Source organism: Microcaecilia unicolor, chromosome 1 (genome assembly GCF_901765095.1).
Source record: "Microcaecilia unicolor chromosome 1, aMicUni1.1, whole genome shotgun sequence".
Lineage (NCBI taxonomy): Eukaryota > Metazoa > Chordata > Amphibia > Gymnophiona > Siphonopidae > Microcaecilia > Microcaecilia unicolor.
This window is the reverse complement of record NC_044031.1, coordinates 311,514,472-311,526,881: the sequence shown is the minus strand read 5'-3', so window position 1 is coordinate 311,526,881 and position 12,410 is coordinate 311,514,472. Positions and strand designations below refer to the sequence as shown.

Genomic DNA, 12,410 nt, shown 5'->3' with positions numbered 1-12,410 from the left:
CGTTCTTCCTCCCAGAAACATGCTGGAAGGGGATGGTATCTTTCTGTGTGACAGCTGAGAAATCGTACCTGATTCAGTTGCTGTTGCACCGAGTTTGGCATAGTAGTATCAACCAGCTGTTGCTCATTGATAGTTCTGTAACCTAGAGAGAAACGCTTTCTGGCCTTCAATGGCCAACTCTATTCCTTACCTGGTCTTGACCTGCATATAGAACAAGGATCCCCATGTTAGTTTTTATGCCACCACCAAATAGCACACGTACTGCTCGCATATTGCATATTCTGTTGAAACACTAAACAATGTTGACATCCAAGGAAAAGACTGTCTCTTAATTTCCAACTGTTTATTGCAAATAAATAAACAAGGAACATAGTGTAGGTAGTTGAAACTAAGAGTGTGGTACTGATTCTTGTATACAAATACAAAAAAATCTTTCTGCAAAATGTATAACTGAATGCTGTTCAGTTGACTGACTGAAGCTAGATGCTGAAATTATTTATTTATTTATTGGGCTTTATTAACCACTTTTCTGAAGAGATTCACCCAAGGTGGTGTACAGCAGGTACAATTTAACATAAAACTTACAATTTTCTTAACAGTATAACAATAGTAAAATGACCAAATATAAACATAAATACAATAAATGAGGTAAACTTGAAAACAGTAAATTGAAACTTAATAATAGGACTAACATGAAACAGGATTAAAAAATATATATATTTAACAACATTGAATTTCAAATAACAGAGATATAATACAATGGATGGTGTCGCGTTCTCGAGGGCCTTGGCATGCTGTCGGGTCCTCAAGGCGGAACTGGGAATAGCGAGTCCTTGGACCCCTGCCGAGGAGCGGCAGAGGCAGGCAAGACCACCCTGGAGTGGAACACACGGAAGGGCCGGACTGGACCTCTGGATTGGAAGCAGGCAACTGGAACTAGCAGAACAGGAACCTCTTCACCTGCACTTAGCCACCGTTCCGCTGGAGTTGAGCTCCAGCGTGCAGGCGGCCGGCAGGACTCAGGACAAGGTGGAACTGGATTCCAGAGGACCCGACCCCGGGTCTAGGAAACACGAGGGAACAAACTATACTAGACTGCACTAAGCGCTGCACGCAGCCGCTAAGCCAGACACACCGGACAGACTAGACAGACAGAAGCTTATCAGGAGCAGGGACTAGGGCAGACATGCAATCAGGGAAAAAAGGGGAGACAGGGAATACCCACAGGGCAGACCCACTAGCTAGGTCGAGGCAGGTAACAGGGTAAATTCCACAGAAGATACACGCTGGCTAGACAGATACAGGAATCAGGATACATAAGCAGGGATCCGGATAAGCACACCAGATATACAAGCAAGGTACAAGGTAGGCACACGGGACAGAAGGTAGCTAGGCAGAGCGGAAAGCCGGATAACACTAGCTAGCCAAAACCAGGACTCAGGACCAACAAGCAAGGACCAGGATGTGCACCCAGGATATACAAGGATCAGGATGTGCACACAGGGAAGATGGCAGCTAGGCAGAGCGGAAAGCCGGATAACACTAGCTAGCCAAAACCAGGACTCAGGACGAACAAGCAGGGACCAGGATGTGCACACAGGATATACAAGGTTCAGGATGTGCACACAGAATATACAAGCAGGGAGTAGGGCAGGCTGCAAACACAGATGAGGAACCTGGGCTGAGCTGCAGAGGCTACCTCCACAGCGAAGGCAGAAGGACTAGCAGCCAGCATGTGCACACAGGATATACAAGGTTCAGGATGTGCACACAGAATATACAAGCAAGGAGGAGTAGGGCAGGCTGCAAACACAGACGGGGAAACCCGGGCGGAGCTGCAGGCTCCAAACACAGACTAAAGGCAGAAGGGCAACCGGCCCACAGGTACAAAACAGAAGAGCAAGAAGCCCACACAGAAGACAGGCTTAGAAGCAGCGCAGCAACATACTGACTAACCTTTAGGCCTCTGGGCATGACACTAGACAATGACACCATGCGAAGGCACTGACTGCAAGCACAGGCCTTCCTTATAAAGGAACTCACTGATGAGTCACCACCAGCAGGACAGAAGCAGGAAGTTCCTTGCCTCCAAACAGAGGCTTGACACACAGAGGCAGTGAGCCCACAGGAAGGACAAGCAGGAGCCATCTTGGATACTGGCATAGAGGAGGCGGCAGCCATCTTGGAAGAGGCATAGCCCACACAGGTGAGGTCCAGTAAGGCAATCAGCACACAGAGCCAGAGAGAAACTAAGACAGACACAGAGACAAGCAGAAGCCAGCACAGCCACTGACTCCCAGAAACAGGGTAAGTATGAGGGTGGTCACGGCCACAGACGTGACAGATGGATGCTGAATGACTCTGTAAGCCCCCTGGTTGAGGTGCCTAGACACTTCCCAGAAGTAGGGAGAAGGGGCACATAAGTTATTTATTTGGTGGGACCAGGGCTGGGGCAAACCTTAAGGCTCGAGGGTCAGGCAAGCTAGGCATCAGACTGTCCATCCACACAAGAATCCAGACCACACCATTAAGTAACTTAAAAAGACTGGAATTTTACTGTACTATCAATGAATGAAGCACATGAACATTGAACGCCATGTAGAACGCCAACTTATTTACACTTGGAAATCCATTCCTCCTCACACTTCCTAAAATTAAGGCTACACAGGGTAGGCTGATGGTATTCAAACAGATGGCAGTTATACTTCAGTGAATGGTTAAAATTATACAAGTTGATGGTTACCTGAAATATGACACCTTATCTGCAGTACCCTGGTACAGGTAAAGGTGCTTCTTTATTTTGCTCTTTCCTCCACTGTGCCCTACATGTAGCGTCCTGTAGAAGTAGTGTATGGGCTGCCTGGATGGTACGGTAAGCATCTTGACAATCTCCTTGCTCCTTCCCTTAAGAGACTAAATGGGGTGAGAAGGGTCCCCGCACTACCTCACTATAGCAAGCTAGTAACCTTATTGGATCTGTCACTTGCCCCAGTCCATGAATGTTTGTCCTTACAAGTGCCACAGCTGTCTAACCGGTTGGGTATAGACTGGCTGATTTATTTGCTTTCAGATGCCAGCTGCAGGCATTGGTAGGCATGGGACTGTTCTTTGTCAGGTATGGTCAGTGGCGAGAGAGGTTCCGACAGATTTTGGTGGCAAAATCAGAGTTTAAATCTTCTTCGGGGGAGTATACTACTGCCACTAGCAGAGAGTCCAACTCCTCCCCTGTTTCCAGGTTCCCTTCCAGAAACTGCTTTAATCTCCTGGCAGGATCTGGTGCCAGACATTCTGAGTACCTTGTGAACTAGAACAGGTACAGGAAACACAATGGAAGAACAGTAGATCAAAAGTGAAGCCTAGAGATCCTAGATCTGCAGATGACTAAAAAAAAAAAAAATACAAAGCCACCAATCATTTACTGTTATGGGCTGACAGAAAAGAAGGCTGCCAGCCACCAGCTAGATACAGACACTGCTGCACTATTAGGAACAGCAAAGGGAAACATACATGCAGCCCATGGGCGTAGACTGGGGGGGGGGGGGGGGGGCGAGGGGGGCAATGCCCCCCCAAATGCAGGGCCGGCACCAGGCAGCTCTCCCTTCGCCCCGCCCTCTCCCCGTTCCTTCTCCTCCCCCGTGAGCCGGCTCTCCTCCCTCCCTCCGGATCCGTCTCTCACCGACCTGATCTTCGAATCCTTTGCCTGCCCACTAGCGCTCTCTCCCCTGCTGGTTCACACTTTAAAAATGGCCACCGAGACTTCCAGAGGCGGCCTCGCGAGACTTCTGCTGAAGTCTCGGCGGCCATTTTGAAGCGCGAACCGGCAGGGGAGAGTCAGCGCTAGCGGGCAGGTGAAGAATTCGAAGATCAAGTTGGTGAGGGACGGATCCGGAGGGAGGGAGCAGAACTGGCTCGCTGCGGGGGGGGGGGGGGGGAGGAGAAGGAACGGGGAGAGGGCGGGATGAAGAGAGGGCAGCGGAGAGGAGGGTCACTGGGCATGGGGACAGGGGAGAGGAGGGTCACTGCTGGACTGGGTGGATGGAGGGCAGGGGAAAGGAGGGCCACTGGGCATGGGGGCATGAGGGTCGCTGAGTATGGGTGCTTGCAGGGCAAAGGGAGAGAAGGGTCGCTGGACATGGGTGGATGGAGGGCAGGGGAGAGAAAAGAAATGCTGGACATGTATGGAGGGGAGGAAAGAGTGAGGAAGGAGATGAGATGAGGGAAGAGGAAGAGAGGAGAAAAACTGCACATGGATGAAGAAAATAGGCAGAAGCTGAGGACCAGAAATGAAGAAGAAAGGAGGAAAGGAAAGAAATAAATGGAAAGGAAGCCCTGGAAACGGAGTTAAGAGGACAGATAGCAGCAGAATCAGATACTGGACCACAAAGGTAGAAAAAAATCATTTTATTTTCATTATAGTGTTTGGAATATGTTCACTTTGAGAATCAGGTGCTCAACATTAAAAGTTTATATTTACTTATTTATACCCCCCCCCCCCCCCAGACTCTCTCCCCGGCTATAGCCAGCTCTGCAATTTTGGGGGGGGGGGCGCAGAGGGGGACCGGGGGGAGAGCCTGTTGTTAAACATTTACCAGAACACCACTGCCTGCCGCCAAACTCGCTGCCTCTCCGATTCAGTTGCTATCCATCAGCAAACGAACACTGGTTATTCCCAAAAAAGCCAGCTCTTGCTCCCTTCCGTCCTCCATATTAGCATAATTTGCATATACATATATGCAAATGAATATGCTAATATGCCCCGCCCCTTCCTTTGCCCCCCCAAATGAAACAGTCAAACTACGCCTATGATGCAGCCATATATGGTATATTTTCCCTTACTATTACAACTGAAAGAATGGACCTTGAATTAACTGATGAAAAGAATGATGGGAATTCCAGGAGGAGACAGAGAGAGGCTGTGGAGTGCTTGCTTTCTAATCCCAAGATGGAGATTTTTGCCCTAAAGGGAGGAGTGCAAAAGAATAAAATGTCTAGGGCTCTGGAATTGGCTGGTAGGGTCAAAGGTTTTACCTAGGGCAAAGACATGAAGAGGCAGGTATCAATGTGACTAGAGGGAATTGATCACATGCAGCATTTAACCTATAAGAACAGAGATTACAGAAACCTGGCAACATGCACACATCAATTTCATGCCTCAAAACACATTGAATAACATCAGCTTGCACAAGTTACTACACTTGATCTTAGCCAAAAGGCCAAGAAGCGATTCAGCTTGCACAAGTTAACAAAGAATTTCAATGGCATCTTTGGGTTTCAGAAGCACATTTTCTAAAGTTGTATACAACCACCCATCTTTAAATACTTAGCTAAATCATGGCATTTTGTTGTACTTATATGGGCACAACAGATTCTTACAATAATCCTTTCTTCTTCTTTTTTCTTTTTTGCACTGACCCCATTACGCCATTGGGAAGGGTATTATTGATTAATATTTACTGTATTCTTTACAATGGGGATGCTTAAAGTGGTTTACAAATTAAAGATTTAAAAGAAAGGAGCGCCATCAATTTAAAGAAAAGCAAGGGAAAGAGAACAGAGTGGAACAGTCTTGGCAGTATTAGTTGCTATATGTGAACCTTCAGCACTGTAAACCCTTCAGTTTCCTCCATTGCCCTTAGCCTCTCCCCCCCCCCCCCCCCCCAAAAAAAAAAAAAAAGTAGAGTATTTGGTAAATAAAGAAAACAATTGTAATAATCTTACTTATATATTGGGATTTATTAACTGCCTTTATGAAGAGCTTCATCCAAGGCAATGTACAACAGGTATAGTTTAACATAAAATTTACAATTTTGTTAACAGCGTAACAATAGTAAAATGACCAAATATAAACATAAATACAATCAATGAAGTAAACTTGGAAACAGCAAATTGAAAGCTAGTAATAGAACTTACATGAAGCAGTTTATATACATTTAACAGCATCACAGAACAATCATGTCACAGAAATATTATAAATGTCAGTACAATGCAAACAGTACCATAACAGACAGCATGAAAGAACATTAAGAGGTCCTTTTACTAAGGCGCACTAAATGATCATATGCCAATAGGAATATAATGGGCGTCTTATCATTTAGCATATGTTAATCGTTGGCGAACGCTAGGGCCCTGTTCTCTAAGCTGTGCTATAGGCGAGCTAGCATTTTTAAGGCATGCTAAAATTAGTGTTCACTAATGCTAGACACACCCATAGGAATAAACAGATCTTTCTAGTGTTAGCGCGCTAAAATGCTAGCACACCTTAGTAAACAGGGCCCTAAATCTGTTAGAGCACCTTAATAAAAGGACTCCTAAGTCACATGGATATGATACTCACTATGTCAGCACAATATAAATGAAATACCTTAATAAGCACATGTTAGAACATTCAAATAACATAGATATGATGCTAATGCTGTTCCTAGCAGTACTCCTCCAATCATAAACAAAATATCCTAATGTAAACAAGAGTGGTAGGGCAGCCAATCCCAGTGGATAGTTGCCTCTAAAGTGACCTGAAGAAGCCAGATCACCAAAAGCAGAGCACAGCATATTGTCAGTGGCATGGACAGCCAAAGACATTAATGCTAACGACGGAGACAACTTTTTGTTTTTTAAATTATTTTTCTTTTTGGAACTAGCTGCGTAGAGAGGGGGGCATAACCATCAGAAGAAAAGAGGTGTTGATGCCCCTCTACAAGTTGTTGGTGAGGCCCCACTTGGAGTATTGTGTTCAGTTTTGGAGGCCATATTTTGCTAAAGATGTAAAAAGAGTGGAAGCGGTGCAAAGAAAAGCTACAAAAATGGTATGAGATTTGTGTTGCAAATCGTATGAGGAGAGACTTGCTGACCTGAACATGTATACCTTGGAAGAAAGGAGAAACAGGGGTGACATGATACAGATGTTCAAATATTTGAAAGGTGTTAATCTGCAAATTAACCTTTTTTGGAGACGGGAATGCGGTAGAACTAGAGGACATGGATTGAGGTTGAAGGGGGGCAGACTCAGGACTAATGTCAGGAAGTATTTTTTCACGGAGAGGGTGGTGGATATGTGGCATGCCCTCCCGCGGTAATGGAATTCAAACGTGCGTGGGATAAACACAAAGGAATCCTGTTTAGAAGGAATGGTTCAGTGGAATCTTAGCGGAGATTGGGTGGCGATGCTGGTAATTGGGAAACAAAATGGGAGCTCGGCAGACTTCTACGGTCTGTGCCCTGATTGTGACTGAATAGATAGGGATGGGCTGGAGTGTAAATTTTTAGGGGCTTCGACGTTAGCTTCAGAACTTAGTACAAGAACAGTGCTGGGTAGACTTCTACGGTCTGTGCCCTGAGAAAGGCAAGGACAAATCAAACTCGGGTATTCATATAAAGTATCACATACCATGTAAATGAGTTTATCTTGTTGGGCAGACTGGATGGACCGTACAGGTCTTTATCTGCCGTCATTTACTATGTTACTATGTAGTAACAGGGCAGTTGATCACACCAGGTGCAGCAGCAAGAGTGGTACTTGCAACCATACAGCAGGACACCAAATGAAGAGAGCAGGCCAGGTGGTGGAAGTCTAGCAGGGACACAGCAGCAGCAGCTAGAGTGGCACTAACAATGCAGGAGGGCATCAAATGAAGAGAGCAGGCTGTCCAGCATCAGGTCAGGCAGTGACACAGTAGCAGCAGCTAGATGGCACTAGCAACAATACTGGACAGCACCAAATCAAGAGAGCAGGACAGGCAGTGACACAGCAGTAAATAGGGAAAAGGAAATGTGAGGCTAAGAAAACTCCCAGGATAAAGAAGGCCAGACAAGAGTAGCAACTGGGAAAACCATAAGAAGACATTGAGGGCATAGAGTGTGGGCAATGCATGCATTGTGTAGCAGAGTCATGCATTCAGTTTCTATCAGTGTAGAATTTTGAGAGTTTATATTTCAGTTTTTCCTTGCTTATTTCTGTTACTAATTTGTGGGCCTTTATTCTGTATTAGATGACGTTTTTTTCCATATTCTGCATGTGTGACCGAGGTAAAGGATTCAGCTAGTGTGTGTTCCTGGGATCTCTAGCAGTTTGACTTGTGTTTCCCCACTAGAAGATGTATTGGTGTTCTAGGGCCTGGTGCGGCCTGGTGCATTATTTGCAGTGTTGCCTCTTCAGAGGTAGGGTTGTTGCAGTTCGAATCGTGGGAGTTAGTGCTGATTTGGCATGGTGTTTGCTATATAGTTTGAGTGTCTTTTATGCAGGGTTTTCTGTTACTGTGCAAAGTAACAGATGAAGTGGAAGATGAGTGTGTTCCTAAGATAACACTACAGTTTTAATATTTGTACTTTTTATGCTGAATTATAAAGGTAAATGTCTTAGCTTCATTTTTGAATATGGAGTGTGTTACAGAACTAGGGGTTGAGGGGTTTATATTGAGATTCTGTACTATCCTCTATAGTCTCTAGACTTCACTCCCACATGAAAGTAGTCATGGAATAATACTTTCAAATAGTTATAATGCTTGATTTACTGGATGACTGAAACTACCTACAGGGATTTCTGTGGGCCTTTTTCTTGTAGTTTCTTTTATAGCTAATTTAAAGGTGGGGAGAAGAGGGCCGTGGTGTACAGAAATGTCACTTTGGCTTGCCACTCCCAATACCCACATCACCTTCCCTTTGCCCCTACCCCCAAATACTTTTGTCTAGTGACGCCACCTATTTTATTAGAGGCCTGTAAATAAAACAATTACACATGAAAACTCCTTTCTAAAAATACCTCCAAGCTTTATATATACACAGTAAATATATGTGAGTCGGTATGTGTGTATACACTTATGCTCACACACACTGTATTCAAATTTGTGTGTGTTCTTCTGGCTAGTGAATGTACAATTTCTCTCCATGTATTTCTGGAACTTACACAAACAGTCTTGGGCCAAAAATATGACTGTACAGCCAGATGCTATCTATATACAGTAAAGTCTCAATTATCCAACGTAAGCAGGACCGACCCGTTGTTGGATAAGTGAAAAGTTGGATAATATGGAGAACAATGGTAAACCCTCAGTATTACCTATTAAAAATGTTGTAGAACGAGAGTAAAACTCACTGTGCAGTAAAAGCAGGGTCCCGTGCTGTTTTACAGTAAAAGCAGGGTTCTGGCTCACAACAGTACGGTAAGAGTAGGGCCCCGGGTTCAAAACTAATTGCATCAGGTGCGAAACTTCCCTCTATGCCAGAAAACAGAGAAGCCGTGTGCTTCTTAACAGTGACGTGGTGATGTCACTGGGAGATCTGTCAGATATGCCGGATGGTTGGATCAGCGAGATTGTACTGTAATATGAGGCTGGATTTGGGGCAGAGCGAAGGTGGACCAAAAAATTATCCATAGAGTAACAATATTCAGCCATATCTGAATTTACTTATATGTTCAGTTTAAGCCTGCCAAATAACTAAATGGATAGTGCTTGCATGGTGACTGCATTGTCCATATATTCAGTGATCTGAATTATACATATAACTACACTGAATAAACAATTTAAGCGGCAGCACTGATTTCTCCTGCCTACGCCAGTTCCAATCTCAAAATGGCTGTTGCAACCTGCTCTGTCAGTCTTGCGAGCTGAATTTGTAGCAGTCAGTTTGATTGGGAAGCTGGCATGGGCGGCAGTAGTGGGGATCGCTCCTGTCCTGAAGAGACCACTAGAGCACCAGCACTTTTAAGACCGGAGAGGGCCTTCAGAGGAGGGGGGAGTTTGTGGTTGGGGGAGGTAGTTGGCCGGCTGCCCTTAGACTGTAAAAACAATTGCAGCTGACTGTAGTCCATAAAAAAGTACAATCAGAAAAAAGGTGCCAGTCCTGTGTACTGGTGCGTAAATGGGAATTGGGATGTAGATGGAGATTGAGATTTACTTTTTTTCTTCTTGTATTTAATTTTTTTTAATGTATTATTTTTATTTAAATGTATATTTTATTGGTAACCTCAAAATCCTTATGCAAAAGATACAAATGCTATTAAACTTTGTACAGTAATAACAAGATATCCCATGATCCCCAGTATACAAACTGGGTGTAACAAAACCATTACTTTTATACATTCTTTTTTACTGTAGGGGTGTTAACATTTCGGAAACAATTTGTCAGAAGGAGACAAAATACATTTTATATAAATTACAGATCTCTCTGCCCATTAGTGAAAGTACTCCTTACTTGCAGTATAATAAAGCATGCAATGGTTGTGTTATGGGCATATTTCTCTTGCTAATGTGGGCTTGTTGGTGTAATAGCCATTTGCTGTTCTGTTTTTAGGATTGCAATCTGCTTAAATTGAAATTTTTAAAAGAGTGTTATTTCTAATTTGAGAAGATAATTTTGGTTTAAAGAGCTCTTTGATTATTCAAGGTCAAGGCTGGAGTATAAACATAGCTATTTCTTAAATGACAAAATAAGTAAGTGAAACAGGGAAGGAGCAGCTTCATACTGTATGTTGAGTGAGCAAAGAACAACTGAGCTGCCATGGATTGGAGAATAGGCAGGCACCTGTTTTTAGACTGTTTTATAAAGGAACACAGGCTTCTATGGGGCACTTTTGCTAAAAAGCATTAAGCACAACACACAGTTAACATGCAGAAGCAGGCTACCATGTGACCGTGTTAAAGGGTTTAGTGGTAGTTTACCTACTTCCACGCGTTAAACCACATGTCGCTGAATTTTTTCCTTAAGGGTACATGGCATGGGCAGAGAGTAGGCATGGAAATGTTAGCTATCTAGCATGTTACACTTACAACATGCTAATTAGCTAATGGCAGTTAATGCGGGAGCAGTTAGTGCCTCCTAAAGAGGGGATGCTAAGTGCTCCCACGTTAACTATGGCCAGGTACCGCATTCTAATTGCCATTTTGGCACGGGGCCAGCATTAGACCAATTCTGGTTCTGTAGAGCTAATAAGGTGTTTAGCTAATCATTACTCTGGTTAGAGTTTATGGCTTGTCTCATCTCTTTGGAGTATGATTTTGCCCTAAAGTGGTCCCAAAACAAAGAAAAGGGTTCTCATGAAGGTTTTGCTAGCAATATGAGAGAAGAATGCATATTTTGGAAATATATTACAATTTATTGGTTAAAAAAATGTTTATATGTATATATCTACATCTATAGCTATAGATTATCTATGTCTACATCTATATATATCTACATCTATATTTATCTATATCTTATCTAATATGTATAGCTACCTGGGTTCTAAAATGGTGGAACTTTAATACCAAAATCTATTAGAACCATCACAAATTTCCTCCCAGAAAAGAAATGAAAACCTACCTCCTGAAAACTTTTTCCCTCCTTCCTTTTCCCCTGCTTCTCTCCCCTCTTCTTCCCTGCCTCACTATCTCTCCACTCCTTATTACCTACCTTAGTCTAATTGTTTTATTTTTATATAATACTTTAAATCATTGTTAACTTCATGATTTTATTAACTTCATAATTTTGTGATTTGTTACTATGTAAGCTGCATAGAGCTTGCAATGAGTGGGAATTGTGCGGGATACAAATGTAATAAATAAATATAGCTAATCAAAAAGATATTGTTGCCTTCTTTTCACATCTACCTCTTCAAAACCTATATGAATAAATATAATCAAAACTCTACAATTGAACACAAAATCTACCACTACCTTTTCCTCTTCAAATCTATCTCTTCAAAAAAAATGAAATAGATATAGATATATGTAAGCTTAGCCGGTGGTGGGAGGCAGGGCTGGTGGTTAGGAGGTGGGGATAGTGCTGGGCAGACTTATACGGTCTGTGCCAGAGCCGGTGGTGGGAGGCGGGGCGGGTGGTTGGGAGGCGGGGATAGTGCTGGGCAGACTTATACGGTCTGTGCCCTGAAAAAGACAGGTACAAATCAAGGTAAGGTATACACAAAAAATGGCACATGTGAGTTTATCTTGTTGGGCAGACTGGGTGGACCGTTCAGGTCTTTTTCTGCCGTCATCTACTATGTTACTATGTATAGATATAAATAAATGCAAACAGGGATAAATATTTTCAAATAGCTGTAACTGTGTAAAACTACAGAATCTCTGACAACTATTGCTTAATGTTTTATATATTGTAGATCATAAATCAATAGTAATATTTTATTACTCCCATTAACAACTCATACATCACTCTCATACTCCCCAAACACATCACATGCATTCAATCAACACATATCCACATAAATCAACATACACCCGTAATTCAACAATGTTTTGATACTGAATGGTAGAGACTGCAAAAATAGGGAGACCACATATCGCCAATCAATGATTACACAATTCTTTCACAATAACACATTAGAAAGCTGAATATTTCTTTTGACAATGTTCACACGTGTGCAGATCCAGTCCTTAGATCATAATTGTCCCGTAAGTTTTATGCACACAAATCAAATG

At 43.2% G+C, this 12,410-nt stretch overlaps 1 protein-coding gene and 1 pseudogene across 1 annotated transcript in view; one reads left to right on the top strand and one right to left on the bottom strand.

The window, feature by feature from the left end:
- Positions 1-12,410, top strand: part of LOC115473410 (voltage-dependent T-type calcium channel subunit alpha-1I-like) — a 935,734-nt gene that overhangs the window by 627,292 nt on the left and 296,032 nt on the right.
- On the bottom strand, positions 5,087-5,225 carry LOC115460792 (annotated as a pseudogene).